The 15,507-nt window shown below is 45.2% G+C and overlaps 1 protein-coding gene across 1 annotated transcript in view; it reads left to right on the top strand.

Annotated features, from left to right (window-relative positions):
* Nucleotides 1-271: 271 nt before the first annotated feature.
* The window catches only part of MYADM (myeloid associated differentiation marker), a 30,923-nt gene continuing 15,687 nt past the window's right edge, over nt 272-15,507 (top strand). Inside the window, exon 1 of the mRNA XM_088457394.1 lies at nt 272-344. The gene's annotated coding sequence lies outside the window, so the exon portion shown is untranslated. The remainder of the gene's footprint in view (nt 345-15,507) is intronic.

The following is a 15,507-nucleotide window of genomic DNA, read 5'->3' as shown; positions in this document are numbered from 1 at the left end:
AAAGCAGAATCTTGGAAAAGTGCTAAGGAAAAGTGTTTAGGCTGTTCCTAAACTGTACATTTCACATATTCCACTGCTGATAACATCTGTAATAGCTAACTACTGCTCCTAAAGGGACTGTAGATATTTGTTTTTCTTTTCAGAACGCCATGAGCTCCTGAGAGTCTCTTGCTTGCAGCAGTTCTGTGTGCTACACACACTTCCTCCTCCATCCCTTAGCTTTGTGTATGTGTCTTTGAACCGCACCCACTAAGCTCCTGGTTCTCTAGTAGTCTGGTCATTCACATCTTATTATCTGGCTCACAGCAAGCTCTTCTCTACTTCTGAATACAGGCCATAGAGAGGTAGGTACTGATAACCCAGAATGCTTTATAGGCTCTCATGGAATTGTTTAATGCAGTTTTAATTTGCACGATCCAAAGCTTTCTTAGTGTTCTGCATATTTCACATTTTAACTTGCAAACTTTGCTATGATAATAACAATAGTTATTTATGTATTAACACTTATTTATATTGCGCACACATATTGCGCAGCTCAACTGAAGTAACAACATAATACGTGGCTACTGGCTGCTAGGTGTGGCTACTACAGATGTTGCCAGCTGCGGGCACACATGGTGCAGCGTGTGAATGTACTGTACTATTTCCCAGACAACTTCCCAGTGGTTTAGTGCTGTCGTATGGGAGGGCTGCGGGTTTACAGTTTACATAAATGCTGACAGCTGTTTTGTATGTTATTTATAATACATATCCGATGGGGTCTAGGAACCATGTCTTTGCTGGCCGGCAAACGTTGTGTAGCTGGAGGGGCTCAGCTACTACAGCAACTCTGGAGGTTGTTACTGTAGTTTGTAAAGTATATAAAGTAGAGATACTGTAACAGGAACTCTACTGGCCTTAAACTACACGTGCTAAGTTCTATGGGAGGTGCAGTTCAGTAATTGCTTTTGTTTCTGTATAAAACCTTCATCATTTATATATGTGCTTATTGTAGAATTACTGTAAAGCTGGGTACACACTAGACCAGGGGTCTTCAACCTTGGCCCTCCAGCTGCTGTGGAACTACACATTCCAGCATGCACTGCCACCTTTTTGATATAACAGCATGCTAAAACTATGGCAGTGCATGCTGGGATGTGTAGTTCCACAGCAGCTGGAGGGCCAAGGTTGAAGACCCCTGCACTAGACGATACATATTGGACAGTTTGTCGCTTTAAGGCAAATCGGAATGATAAATCGTACAGCGTGTACGCACTATCGCCAACTCCCGTGCGTCGTTCTTTCTGATGTGCTGTGCATGCACGGCAGATCAGAAGATCCGGCGGCTGACACCGTGCTTCTGGATGCGGCGGGGGAACTATATATCAGGCGGTCGTACACCAGATTGTGCAGTGTCTACGGACAGCCCGATATATAGTGACGTCTCATCTACCATCGCTGGGTACACACATCGTCTAGTGTGTACCCAGCTGTGGTACCGTTTCCCATGATAAAGTTATATTCAGCAGTAGCTGATATCCATAGCTCTAGGCACAGTTTCTCCCTCTCTCTACACACCCATGTTTGACTGGCTTTGTTAATAGCTCTGTCAGAAAAAGATTATGACCATAAGTGGACAAGCAATGCAGCATGTGTCTACCAATGGTCCTCTATATGATTTGCCTTTATGTCGATTAGGATACTGGGCAAAGGGCCACACACAACTAGAGTTCAAAATGTGTTTATTACTTTTGTTTGTTACATTGTTAGAATGTAGTAATGAACGATATGTTTACCAAATATTCAATTCCCCATATAAATGAGTATTGCTTTAAGTTATGTGATACTGTACATTACAGCATAATAAAAATCGCTTGGACAGCATATCAAACGGAACAAAATGTAGGCTAACTAATTTATGTGACTTCTATAAAATAAGTAGTAAGGATTTGTTTTCGATTGGTAAAAGTATTTGAATAAAGTGTGTACATGCAATATGCATTTATTTTAAATCAATTAAAACCTTGACGGAAAGTAATTTGTCTGCCATGTGAATTCCACTTTGAGGAGCACTGGCGTCTATGTTCTGCAATTCCCTGCGTAAATTGTTTTTCGTCTGAATGAAGCAATGAATTCCATTTTGGAATGGCAATCTCTATTGCCTTGGTGTAGCCGAGGATGCCGTGACATCTTACGTATATGCTTAATTATATCACAATGTTGCATATACTTGAAGAAAGGGGTTTTACTGTCTGTCTATTCATCCCAAAGCTGTATGAGCCATTTCTCCCATTTGCATGCTACATTAGTCTCACCAGGAGTATATATACTGTAGGTTACAAATAATGGTCTATCTGTAACATCACAGTGTGTGCCCAACAAACCCCTCACCTCAGTCCTATGTGTAGGATCCGCTTGCTTTGGAGCTACTCACCCCCAACTAGCAGACTTGGCACACAATATAGAAAATGAAGCAGGATTCCCAGAAAAACTGCTAGTCAACAGGTTTAGCTGATGGACCTAAATATGTATTGTGACGTTATTAGCATCTCCTGGTAACAGGTCTCTCTTATGGGGGCATATTTATTAAAATAATTCTGAGTGTATGACGCGAGTTCCGCAGCAAATACTGAAGATACATGTTGTGGTTCCCCCGTTTCTGATCACATTAGCAGCCCCCATTGGTTTCTGTAGGGGCTGCTATATTGTGAAATTTACCAAGCTCTGGACTGCTTCACATTCCGAAGCTAGGCCCCAGTAGATATATAGCCATTTTAGCCTATAGGCTACATATCGCACAATTTACTGGTAGAGTGTTCCGTAGGATCCCTCCACGGCACTGGCCGCATGCACTTGCATAGTCCCGCATGGGGTTCCACAGCAAAAAGTAAAGTGATTGCATCAGTGATCACTTTACATTACACATCGCAGGGACAGGCTCCTATCAGAGCCACTGTCCCTAGATATGTTTCTTAATACATATGGGCGATACATTATTTCTTATTGCCGCGAATATTGGCAATAAGAAATTATAATCAGCGGGTCTAAACCTGATAATGAATAAATATAGGTGAGGGGAACTGAAATGATAGTGAGAGAGTTGGAGGGAGGGGAACAGAGATAAGAGAGAGTGATGGGGGCAAGGAGGGGTCACAGATAGAAGATACAGACTAAGGGGGGGCAGAGATGACAGAAATCGATTGGGGGTGGCTCAGTGACAGATATGAGAGGGAGTGGGGACAGAGATGGGAAGGTGGGGGAAGACAGAGTAAAACAGAGAACCGCAACACTGGACACACACCTCTTTTCGGGTCTGACCTTGGTTTTCAGGCATGGTTCCAACCCAGGTCAGACCCAGGCCAGACACCGTTTACATAGCATCATCGATCTGGGTTATTCTCAGGTCAGCCCCGTTCACACTGAACCTGGTTCTGCCCTGCTAAACTTGTGAGGTCATAAAAAGTGGGAGGTGACTGCTCCACAACCACCAATCAGCTCATTTTAGCCGGGTTGCACCGTTTACACTGCACCATTACCCAGGTCCATCCTGGGTCTGACCCTGGTAGCTTCCTGGGTTGGATTGCCGGGTCACTTGACCTGGATTATTTTTCAGGGACCCTTTTACATTGAGCTGCGACCCGTGTAGACCCAGCAATCACCCAGGTTTTTGCTCTGGTGTAAAAGGGGTATAAGTGACCCAAAAAATGACTGGTCCAAAATTACAATGTCGGCAGTCAAAAGGTCAACACCATAATGTCTCTTATGATGTTAACACACAGAAAATGTCAACATTTGACATGTCTACATCCCTATCTAACATAGCTTTGATTTTACAGAGTTCACAATCTGTGCTGTGTGGTTTCTTAAATACTGTTTGACTTTTACCTGTTTGTTTTTCAGTGTGGATAGTACATTATATATTATATTACCTCTTAACAACAGATGAGTTGTAAGTGTATGCTACATTAAAAGTATTTTTAACTCATCTATTCTGGCTGAACTCCTAATGTAAACGTTTAGTGATCTTATCAACTGTAGTTTCCTGTTTGGTTATCTGAGGACCCATTGTCACTGCATGTTTCAGAACAAAGGTTTGTTAGTAATTACTGCATTCCTGTGACGGTTTACAACTAATGGTCTTTGTGTTCATTTTGATTCTGTTTCCTTCTTGCTAATAATGTCAGTGATTATTTAGTACACTAATAATGCGCGGGCACTTGTCACTGTAGTTTTTCCGAAAATACCGTGACTAGTGTGCGGAGGTGTTTCACAGGGACAGAGCTTTATCGCAAGCTCTGTCCCTGCAAGGGATTTTTAGTAAATCCCTGTGATATTGGCTGTCGGTAATATCACACTGCAATCTGCATTCCCTATGCGGATTGTAGTAAATAGAGCCCATAGTACTAATTTTATAATTGAAAACTGTGCGCCTGTATTTCCTTGCAGGCATCACAAGCAGCATAGTGGAACGTGACCCACACAGTCATATATTGCATGCAGACTTGGTTCTTTACTTCTTATTTATTCTTGTTTATTTCTTTTTGACTCACATTATAACTGTGAATCTTTGAAACCCTTTTCTTAAGCTGAACTGATGAATTCTTTAAGTGAGCACTCTAGTTTATAACAAGCATGATGTTGTATATATAGACAGGAACACCATCATGCCCTTACTGATTATATATATGTTACATTATACTGCATTCCCAGGACTATGGTGTATTCACTAGAGTGCACTGGTGTTATCAATCTGGTATATGTTCATGCATGCTGCAGTGTTTTGCAGTTGTGGATGAAGACTCTCACCACTAGGTGTCTGGCCACACCCCCTCTGGTGTCTAGCCACACCCCTTAAGTTATGTTTAATGTTACATGTGACCATGGATTGGGAAATTCTTTTTTTTTAATAAACAACCTATTTACTCATCCAGTATAATACTTTTATATTATGGGAGGTCTTATGCTTATAACACCTGCAGAAACACACAGCGTTGTCACAGGATTCAAATGCAGCCTGTGCCAGCCCGTGCCCTGACCACCCAGCATCATGACGTCCCATGCATGACGCCATTATGTCAGGCAGAGGGGGTGGGGCCAGCAGCACCTTGAAGTGCAGTGCTGACCAGAGCATCCTCAGGATGCTCCGATCGGCTGTACAGGCTGTCTGTCTGGAGAGTCTAAAGCAGTGATTTTCAACCTCTTCTAACTCACAGCACACTAAATAAAATTTTAAAACTGCCAAGGCACACCATTAGTTTTTTTTTAAATATAATATATAATAACAAATATCAACATATATTTAATATATGTTGATATTTGTTATTATTTCTGTTAAAATTTGTAAAAATTAAACAGAATCACAATTGTCCCATATTAAAAAAACACAATAACAGTGGCCCCCACAGAAGAAACACATTCACAATGGCCCCTACAGAGAAAAAAAAACAATAACAGTGGCACCCCCATAGAAAAAAACACAATGGCCCCACAGAACAAACACATTCACAATGGCACCAGGGGCGGGCTGGGCCGGGGGGCAGGGTGCTATGTGCCCCCCGGGTCGCACCGTCACCTAGCGTCCTGGGCCGCTTCCTCCACAAAAATGTAGTAAAAAAGACTGTGATACTGCCGCACATAGGCGGCCATATCACACCTGAAGACTGCTGTCTGTGGCTGTGCTCACTGCTGAGTGAGTCACAGCTGACAGCCTGAGCACGCCAAGCAGGAAGGGGGGGGGGGAGGGTGGAATCGCCTGCTGAGCCTCCAACACATTCAGCGTTCAAGGTAGAGATGGCTAGTGAGTGAGTGTCTCAACACAATGACTCAAATCATTCAGATGAGTGAATGATTCGAGTCACTCAGTGTTTGGTGAGTCGAGACACCCATGTCAGTGGGAGCTAGTGAATGGCAGCTCCGCCCCTTACACTGCTGATCCGACCTGATTATACTTCTCCACTGTGTCAGATCAGCAGTGTAGGGGATGGAGCTGTCAGCGACTCACTCTGAGTCGTGCAGCTACTGCCAGGGCTCAGGGCAGTGCACCGAGTCAGTGCAGAGGCTTGAGCTGGGCTGCGGGGGGCAGAGCTGTCAGCGACTCACTGAGTCGCACAGCTACAGCCAGGACTCGGGGAGTTCGAGAACCCCCTGAGCTGTAGTGCTGGGCTGCAGGGGGCGGAGCTGTCAGTGACTCACTCTGAGTCGTTGGCTCCCCTGCTGGCTCCAGTGCTGCTGACTCTGACACTGACTTGAGACACTTCACTGAGTTGAGCCATGTGGCTCAACTCAGTGTAGTGAATCATTCTGCCCATCCCTAGTTCAAGGCTTCAAGACAGGGCGCGTGGTGTGGGCGGAGCGGCACTCACAGCTGCCGACATGCCCACGCCCTGGCCGTGCAATAAAGTTTTTTTTTATCTTTGAAAGCTCCGCCGCACCGCTCTATGGACAGGACAGCCGCTTTAGAGACAGGACAGAGCAGAGGAGCCGCGTGCATAAGGTAAGAGGAGGAGGGGGTTCCCTGGGGAGTGGGGGAAATAGAAGGGGGGGAGTGGGGGAAATAAAAGGGGGCTGGCTTGGGAGTAGGGGCATAAAAGGCTGGGGCTGGCAGGAGAGTGGGGGACATAGAAGGCGGCTGGCTGGGGAGTAGGGAACATAGAAGGCGGCTGGCTGGGGAGTGGGAGACATAGAAGGGGGCTGGCTGGGGAGTGGGGGACATAGAAGGGGGCTGCTGCGAGCTATGGAGTGGGGACAAAAGGCTGGGGCTGGATGGGGAGTGGGGGACATAGAAGGGGGCTGGCTGGGGAGTGGGAGACATAGAAGGGGACTGGCTGGGTAGTGGGGGACATAGAAGGGGGCTGCTGCTGCTAGCTATGGAGTGGGGACATAAAAGGCTGGGGCTGGATGGGGAGTGGGGGACATAGAAGGGGACTGGCTGGGGAGTGGGAGACATAGAAGGGGGCAGGCTGGGGAGTGAGGACATAAAAGACTGGGGCTGGCTGGGAGTGGGGACATTGAAGAGGGGCAGCTGAGGCTGGCTGGGGAAACTGAAGGGGGCTGGCTGGGCACATAGAAGGGTTGCACCTGGGGCTGGCAGGGCACATAGAAGGGGGGCTGCTGGGGACACAAGGGGGGCTGCTGGGACTGGCTGCGGACTTAGAAGGGTGCTGCTGGGGACACAGAAGGGGGTCTGCTGGGGCTGGGGACACAGAAGGGGGCTGCTTGGATTGTCTGGGGACACAAAGGGGTCTGCTGGGGATGGAGAAACAAAAGGGGGGCTGCTGGAGCTGGGGCCAACCATTTAAGGATGGGCCGTCACCTATGGACCAGTGTTCTGTACTTGCCCCCCAGGCTAAAAGTTGGCAGCCAGCCCTTGAATGGCCCACACAGAAAAAGCACAATTACAATGCCTTCCATAGAACAAACACATTCACAATGGCCCCCACAGAGAAATACAAAAAAACACATTGTCCTCTACCTTCCAATAGCAGAGACGATCACAGTTGTCCCTGTCCCTCAGCGGCAGGAGTTGTTGAAGCACTGTGATTGGAGCCCTGCTTAGTCACTCACTGCAGTGCAGCTCAGCAGTGCAGTGAGCACTCTGCAGGCGGGAGGGACAGCGACGCGGCTGCATGACCTATGATGTCATGCAGCCGCGTTTCTCTAGGTCAGGACAAATGTCATGGCCCGGGCCATGTCTGAGCAATCCATAAGAGCCCAGCGCTGCCCAGGCCTGAAGTTTTAACTGGCAGTAGCGGATACGCACTGGCGGGCACATCGCCGGTGGCGGATGCGCACTGGCAGGCACAACGCCAATGGCGAATGCGCACTGGCGGGCACATCACCAGCGGCACACCTAAGAACTGCTCACGGCTGAAAACCGCTGGTCTAAAGGATGCTCAGTGACACTACAGCAGCGATCCTGTCTGCAGGGTGCCGTTCCAGACACCATGCTAGCCAGAACCAAGGGCCATGGGGCGGCGACAGTGCCACCCATAGAGTTCTGCGCTCTGTGCTGTGGTACCAGTCGCACACCCCTTGTTACTGCCCTGGAAACATACATTGTTACAGTATCTTATGTTAATAACACTAGTAGAAACAACCAGTATGGCCCTTAATTCCATGTACCACAAGGTGAGTGCATCAAAGTAACTCCTGATGGGGCGGGGTGAGGAGCATAACTGTGTGACTGACGGCATTGCGCAGTGGAGACGCCCCATCCCCAGTACTGGCATCATACATCTCCCCTCCAGAAACTTCTGGAACTGAGATAATGAAAGGGGATCAAGTATGTGCTTCTACCCTGTTATGTTCTACCTTCACTGCCAGTTATGTAATTAGTTATAGATCACTTACAAAATTAGATGGAAGTTATAATTTATGGAAGAGAAACCACTACTATCTAAATATAGGTTAGACATCATCACGGATCATTTATCGCAGTAATATGGCTATCAACTGAGCACATCACAGCCCATGGAAACCTATGGGGACTGCTGTGCTGTGAGACCACAGAATAGATCTCTGATATCTGCTGCTGTCCATATTGATACATATCCATATGTCATGCCATAAACCTCCTCGGTGGGTTTATCACATTTTTCTATTTCATACTTCCCATATCCTACCTTAATTCAATGTATACCTGAGTACTAACATTTTTATGTTTACTTGAGCTCGTTTGTCGTCTGGATGGGCCTGAAGTCCCAGTTGGTCCCTACTGTAAGCTGGAGTAGTAGTTGCCCTGCTTATACCTTATATTCTTTTCTATGTGTTTTACTGCGCACCTTTTTATTTTTCCAAATATGGCGGACTTCTTACAGTAACCTAATCACAGATGGGTACAGTGCTTTGTGTTTGCTGTATTGCTTAGAATGTATTATTATCAGCACTATTTATATTATATAGCGCCACCATACTGCGCAGAATGTACAGATAAGTATTTAGTATATTTTGGACTGTGGGAGGAAATCCCAGGAAACCACAGAGAGAACATACAAATTCCACACTGATAGGGCTCTGTTTGAACTTCTGACCCTACCATTGTGAGGCAGTAAACCTAACCACTGTGCCACTGTGCAGCTAATTTGTGTCCAAAGTTAAACTGTTCTTTATTATGCTACCTGTACATTCAGTTCTGCCTCTGCATGTTACAGCTTACACTTGCGCCAGTATGAGGCTGCCTCAATGGAAAAGTCTTTCTAGAGAAAATACAGTGGTGTAATCCCCCACATCCTCAAATGCTGACAGAAATGTAGCCAGATCACACTTGTCCATACAATAAGTAATGATTGACCCTTAACTAGCTGCAATTTCTGTCTGTTAGTGACAAACTTCCTTGATGTTGCCACTTATATAATTTTAACGTATTGTGGCCTTCTAGATCGGTAACCAGGAAGTGCCCCACCTATGTGTAGTTAGTATGCTCCTTCTCGTTTCTGTATTTTTACTTTTATAGCTGGTTACCTCATTCTGCAGAGTGTATGATTTCAGCACGAGCCCTATGTGACTCATATACTTGGTTGCCAAAGTACATATGTACGTTTCTTTTCCATCCGGCTTTCAAAAAAGTATTTAAAAATATTTTTTCGTTTTTGCATTTTTTCCCCTGAAAGTAATAAATAATTATAAAAAAAGAAAGAAAAGGCAGTAATGTACATTCACTTTTACGTATCACTTTGACAGATTCAGAACACTAATTAGTGTATAGAGCTGTTGCTTTCTGACTTCAAATAAATGATTTCAACAATATGTGTAACACTAGGAAACACATTTAAATCAGGATGGAGCATCTTGGGGCCTGCCTGTTCTATTTACTCGTGTTCACTGCAAGTATTCATAAAGACTTCAATGGAGTTCCCTCTGTTGTGACTTCTCTCTCCTCAACCACCATTAGAATTTCTGGGGTCTATTCCCACTATCGCACTAGCTGTGTGGAGTTTGTATATTCTCCCTGCGCCTGTGTTATACTTGCCTACACTCCCGGTATGGCCAGAAAGGTGGACAAGTCTCCCGGCTGGATTTCGGTGTTGACCATTTCTAATTTCTACGCTGCTGTCTTGACTTGGTACTGCAGCAGAGCAAACTACTATAGAACCCTGCTACTTTCAGTGATCACATATGGAGACAAACTGTCTGCAATCTGGTTTATTCATACTAGAAACTTAGGACATCATTCAGAGTCGGTCGAAGCGGCCGCACGGTCGTACGCCACCGATGTTCGCTATACTGCGCATGCGTACAGTTCGCAATGCACGTGCGCAAACTAGCCGCTACGATCAGAAATTTCTCTCTCCTTGAACACAGCCAGGTCGGTAGTTTGAGTGACAGATTGAGGCGTTTGTGGGTGGTAACAGGAGAAGGTGCTTGAAAACGGGGGAGTGGAGATCCGAACGTAGGCGTGCCTAATTATGCGGACGGCGTTTTGTGGAAGTGCATACGGTTTATGGGAGTGCATAATTAACAAAGTAGCGTCATGGCACATGTGATATGGGAGGTTTTTACACTGACATGATCGTAGAGCTTAAGAGAGGGTATGGTCAACCTTAAGCTCTACGACCAGTTTCGATGGTTGCCGATGGTCTCGATTAATCCTTATATGCCCAGAGATGACGTGCAATGCGTACGAGAAGGGGGCGTATTTTTTTGTCTTCCGACCGCTTCCTCCCCTTGGTCGGCCAACTACCGATCCGAACTTAGGGACGCAACTTGCGAGGGAATCATTTGCATATACGGCCCCTTTTCGCGTACGACCGTGCAGCCGCTTCGACCGACTCTGAATGAGGTCCTTATTGTGGCCCTTTTCACTTATCTTTACACCATTTTCAGTGCTTGATTTGATGAGTTTACTTAAAAAGGGAAGTATTATCAGTGGAGTTAATTACAATAGGTCATGTTTTAACCTAAAAATTAACATCAACAAATGAGTTGCATTGAATTCTTAACAAATGTGGTTTAAAAAATGTTCACAAATGAATTCTGCTTCCATATAAGGTCCCTCCCTACGAGATTTGGCTTTGTTCCATGCACTTCAGTAAGTGTCTTGCTGGCTCAGTCACACAAGCTGTTGAAGATGTTAACATGTCTCTAGTGTACTGTGGTTTTCTCACAATGGAAAATTTGGCAACATGAGCGTACTATCTGTTAATGCACGTAAGAGATCTGGATTAGGCCATTGCAAATTTTCAGTCTTTGACCTTTAAAATCCCTTTCATTACTTCATGTATTTGGTCTTTACGGTAAATTTACTAAAGTGAGAGGTTTTTTTTAGAAGTGGAGATGTTGCTTATAGCAGCCAATCAGATTCTACTTAACATTTAAATTGCACCTTCTAGAAGATAATAGCTAGAATGTGATTGGTTGCTATAGGCAACATGTCCACTTCTAAAAACTCTAACTTTAGTAAATTTATCCCTTAGAGTGACCATATTTTATAACACATTTATGCACAGTAAGGCTATATTTCTATAATTTCATAGCCACATATATTAAAATTGTTTCATATAAATTACAATTAATTAATGAGAAACTAATACATTTACAAATCTGAACTGGATACATTTACACAAAAAGTTGGGCACCGCAGTGCCACTGTGGTTAGCAATGCTGTCTCTCAGCAGTGGGATCATGGGTTTGACCAGGGTTCAATTAGTGTGGAGTTTGCATGTTCTTCACAGGTGTGTGTGGGTTTGCTCCTGGTGCCCCAGTTTTCTCGCTCACTCCAAAAACCGTTCTGGTAGGTTAATTGGGCTGGCAAAATTAACATTTACCCTACAGTATGTGTCTGTAATAAGGAATACAAACTTTAAGCTCGACTGAGGCAGGGACTGATGTCAATAATTAAATATTCTCTGCAGAGCGCTGCGTAATATGTAAGCGCTATATGCAAATCTGTTAATAATAAACAAACATGTAAAGGAGGAGTACAACTTTCCAATGCATACCAGACTATTTGTTACTTATTATATAGGTGAATACTACAGTGAACCTTACTTTATCACTTATCTCCATTTCGTGGGTCTGCAAAGACTTTGCTGCTTTCTGACTGATTAGTCCCTTCCCAGCCATCAGTGATATTAAGTATGTAATGCACAGTATTTGTCAATGCAGTAAATTGATCTCTCAGATACGAATCCAGTCAATCATTGGGCCTGATTCAGAGCCGTTCGCTATTTGCGGTCGTTCGTTCAAAAACAAGGGGTGGCTATTCAAATGATCCGTTCGCAAATTGCAGTCTGTTCACACCTCTAAGTCTGAACGAGCGAGCAAAACATACGCTCGTTTATTTGTTAAAAACGCCCCCTGGCCGCTCGCACCATACGTCATGTCCGCTATTTATTAGATTAATCGAGTACATCGACCAGCGTATGAACTGCTCGCTATTCTTGTGGTTGGTGTTTGCTACCACAAATTTGCGAGCAGTTCTGGCTATAAAATAGCCCAGTGACGTGGTCAATGACGCTGCTGTATTAATTATGCACACCCATAAAACGCCCGTTTTGACCTTTAAGCACGCCTGCGTTCGGATCTCCACTCCCCGTTTTCAAGCACCTTCCCCTGTTACCACCCACATACGCCTCATTCTGTCACTCAAAATAGCAGGCACTCGCTATATAGCGTACAAACGATTTTTGGCCGCACTGACTGGTTCGCGCATGCGTACTAAAAACCGTACGCATGCGCAGATGTGCAAACATCGCTCGGAACGAGCGTACTGCCGCTAACGAGCGGCTCTGATTGAGGGCCATTGTTGCTTGGCAGCCTAGGGGAGAATGAACATGGGCACCATCATTAGCAACCGCCTACAGTAATAAATTCCATTCCATCAGTTTGGCACATACGAAGCCTTGTTTAAGGTTTCATGTCTGAAACCAACTCTGTCGAGTGAGTGCAACCATATCTATGGAATCAATGGTCTTCAAGTCAGTGATTGATTTAGCCCCTGTAGACTTGGGCTGACTAGCGGTCAGGGGTGATGCTTCAGCTGGGGGGCCCGGTGAAAGGGCTCCCCTGGCTGTGGCATCACCCCCGCTAGAAAGGGTCCAGTGCTGGTTCTGGTAAATACAGGGGGACCCTATGCATTTTTTCCCCCTGTATTTCCAGAACCAGGACCGGCTCAAAGCCCAATGCTGGTTGCGTTTAATACGGGGGACCCTCTACGTCATTTGTCCCCCGTATTTTGGCAACCAGGACTGGTTATGAAAAGCCTGGTGCTGTTTGTGCTTCATATGGGGAACCCCTATGTAATTTGTCCCCTGTATTTAGCACAACCAGTACTGGGGCTCCAAAGCTGGGAGCTGGTTGATTTTTGGGGGACGGGGCCACGCCATTTTTTTTTTTTTATACACTGGTTTTATTTTTAACACAGAAGCACAGACGTGTCTCACTGATCCCGTCCGTGCTTCTGTGTGTGTTTATTTAAACACAGATGCAGGTATCACAGATCTTCCAGATACGAGCCTGCATCTGTGTGCTGCTTCCTCCCCCTGGTCCTAACGCCTGCACCACCGCCACCCGCACTGCCAGCGCTAATGCCCGCTACCATCCCCGGCTCCTGGCAGGTGCTAACGACCGCAAACCCCCTCCCCCGGGTCCCGGCCGCAGCAAACGCCGGCTTCCTTCCCCCCGGCCCCCTCTACCACTGCACAGTTCAGCCAAACTTCAAACTTCCTATCTCTATAATGGCGGAATTGTGAGGTAATAGTTTAAAAACTGTAACTTTCTCAATTACCTGAACCCCGAAAGGCTCTATTCTGGAACAATAGCTACCTAATAAAACAAACCCCAAGTCTAAATTCGCCCCCTACCCTGAGTTATGCCTACCCAAAAATCCCCCATAGAGAACAGACAGAAAAGTGGTCCTAACTGAAAGTGTCAGAAAAAAGTGACATTTGGAACTTTAAATTACTCCCAAATCCACATTTTTTATGTTTTTGCCCTGAAATTTGATATGCAACACCAAGCAACAGTTCTACCTGACCGTGCCAAATTTCAGCCCGGTAGCTCTAATAGCTTTTGAGGTGTAGCCCCTTAAATACCATGCCCCCCCTTCGGCATTCTCTATGGAGATTTCCATTTTTTCTATAGCAGATTTTTTCTAACAGATGACAGTTGGGAGCTGATTGGCTGGAGCACGATTATCATAAAAAGTTACATTTATCTCTTGTTTTGAGTGATAAATGAGGCTGCCCTGGGCAATTTGGGTCTGCCAAGTTACACACAGTGTACATATACTGTTATAAGGCAACTTTTCCAAATCGATGTTTCAAAATGCATCTTCCCTATGAATCAACATGTAATTAAGGGTACTATAACGCCCAAAGTTTCTTAACATAGGCCCTCATTCAGAGCCACTCGCAAACAGCAGTTCGCTCGTTGCGTTCCGATGTTGACTAACCGCGCATGCGTCGGTGTAACACTGCGCATGTGCGTACGGCAGATTGCGAGCTTTTTTTGGTCTCGTTCGTCAAATAGCGTACAGGAAGTGACATGTCAAATGTGATTGACAGAACAGGGCGTTTTTGGGTGTTGACGGGGGTGGAGATGGAAAAACGCAGGCGTGGCGAGGCGTTTTTGGGGTGTACATACATTAGCAGATGCGAGCGTAAAATGTGTTTGGACCGACTCATACGTCACTGGATGATCCTCTTTCCCTTCAAAATGCTCGCACAGCTTAGGGTCTGGATTACTCGACCACATTGGCGATGGCCTTCTCCTCCGTCCCGGGACTCCACAATGTTGTTGCGATTAATCGCGGGTGGTCTGAAAAGCAATTAGTGTTGGATTGAAAACCGGCTTGGTATGTGTTTTGAAATCAGTTTTTTGGGATAGCACAAAACCGTACGCAGGTGGAAATCAGAGCTGCTAATGTCAGGATGACACAATCAATTTGCGTACATTTGTGGGGGTTTATTTTGGCCTCAATTTGGTGGTTAGGGCCTATTGTAACAATAATGTCATCATGTTTTAATTTTCTCACCTTTTTATTTTTGCCTGTTGAATTTGCCTCGTTATGTAAATTTTTAAACGTTCCTTAAAGAGCCCTTTTTTTAAAAAAATTGTTTGTTTGTTTTTTGCAAGTTTTTGCCTTTTGGGCCAGGATTAAATGTAACCCATTTGTACAATAATGTCACAATACAATGTCAGATTTTTGGCGTCAATTTATTGGTCAAACCAAAACTAAAATAATAAAAAATTTGGGGACATCTTTTTTTGGCAAAGATCATTCCCAAAATCAAACAAATTGGCCCAACATAACTGTAGACATAAACGTACAACAAAAAATTAAAAACATTTCACAAGAAAGGAGAGGGAAGTTTTGACCAGAAAGGAATATGAGCCAAGCACAGAAGGAATGTGGGAAAAGTCGCCATTGCTGTCACCGTTTTTTCAACCGTTTGGATGGGGGAGGGAGGGCGCCAGACCGGGTCCGGGATGTCATCGGGCTGGCCTGTCCAGAGGCAGATGTTGTGGCCTCTGGACTAGGCACAGGGCTAGGCACATTTGGAGGATTGGCTGATGTTGTGCCAGAGGTGG

The sequence above is a fragment of the Taudactylus pleione genome, unplaced genomic scaffold, assembly GCF_031769625.1.
Source record: "Taudactylus pleione unplaced genomic scaffold, aTauple2 ptg000041l, whole genome shotgun sequence".
In the NCBI taxonomy this organism is placed as follows: Eukaryota; Metazoa; Chordata; class Amphibia; order Anura; family Myobatrachidae; genus Taudactylus; species Taudactylus pleione.
This window is presented reverse-complemented; position numbering and strand designations above follow the sequence as displayed.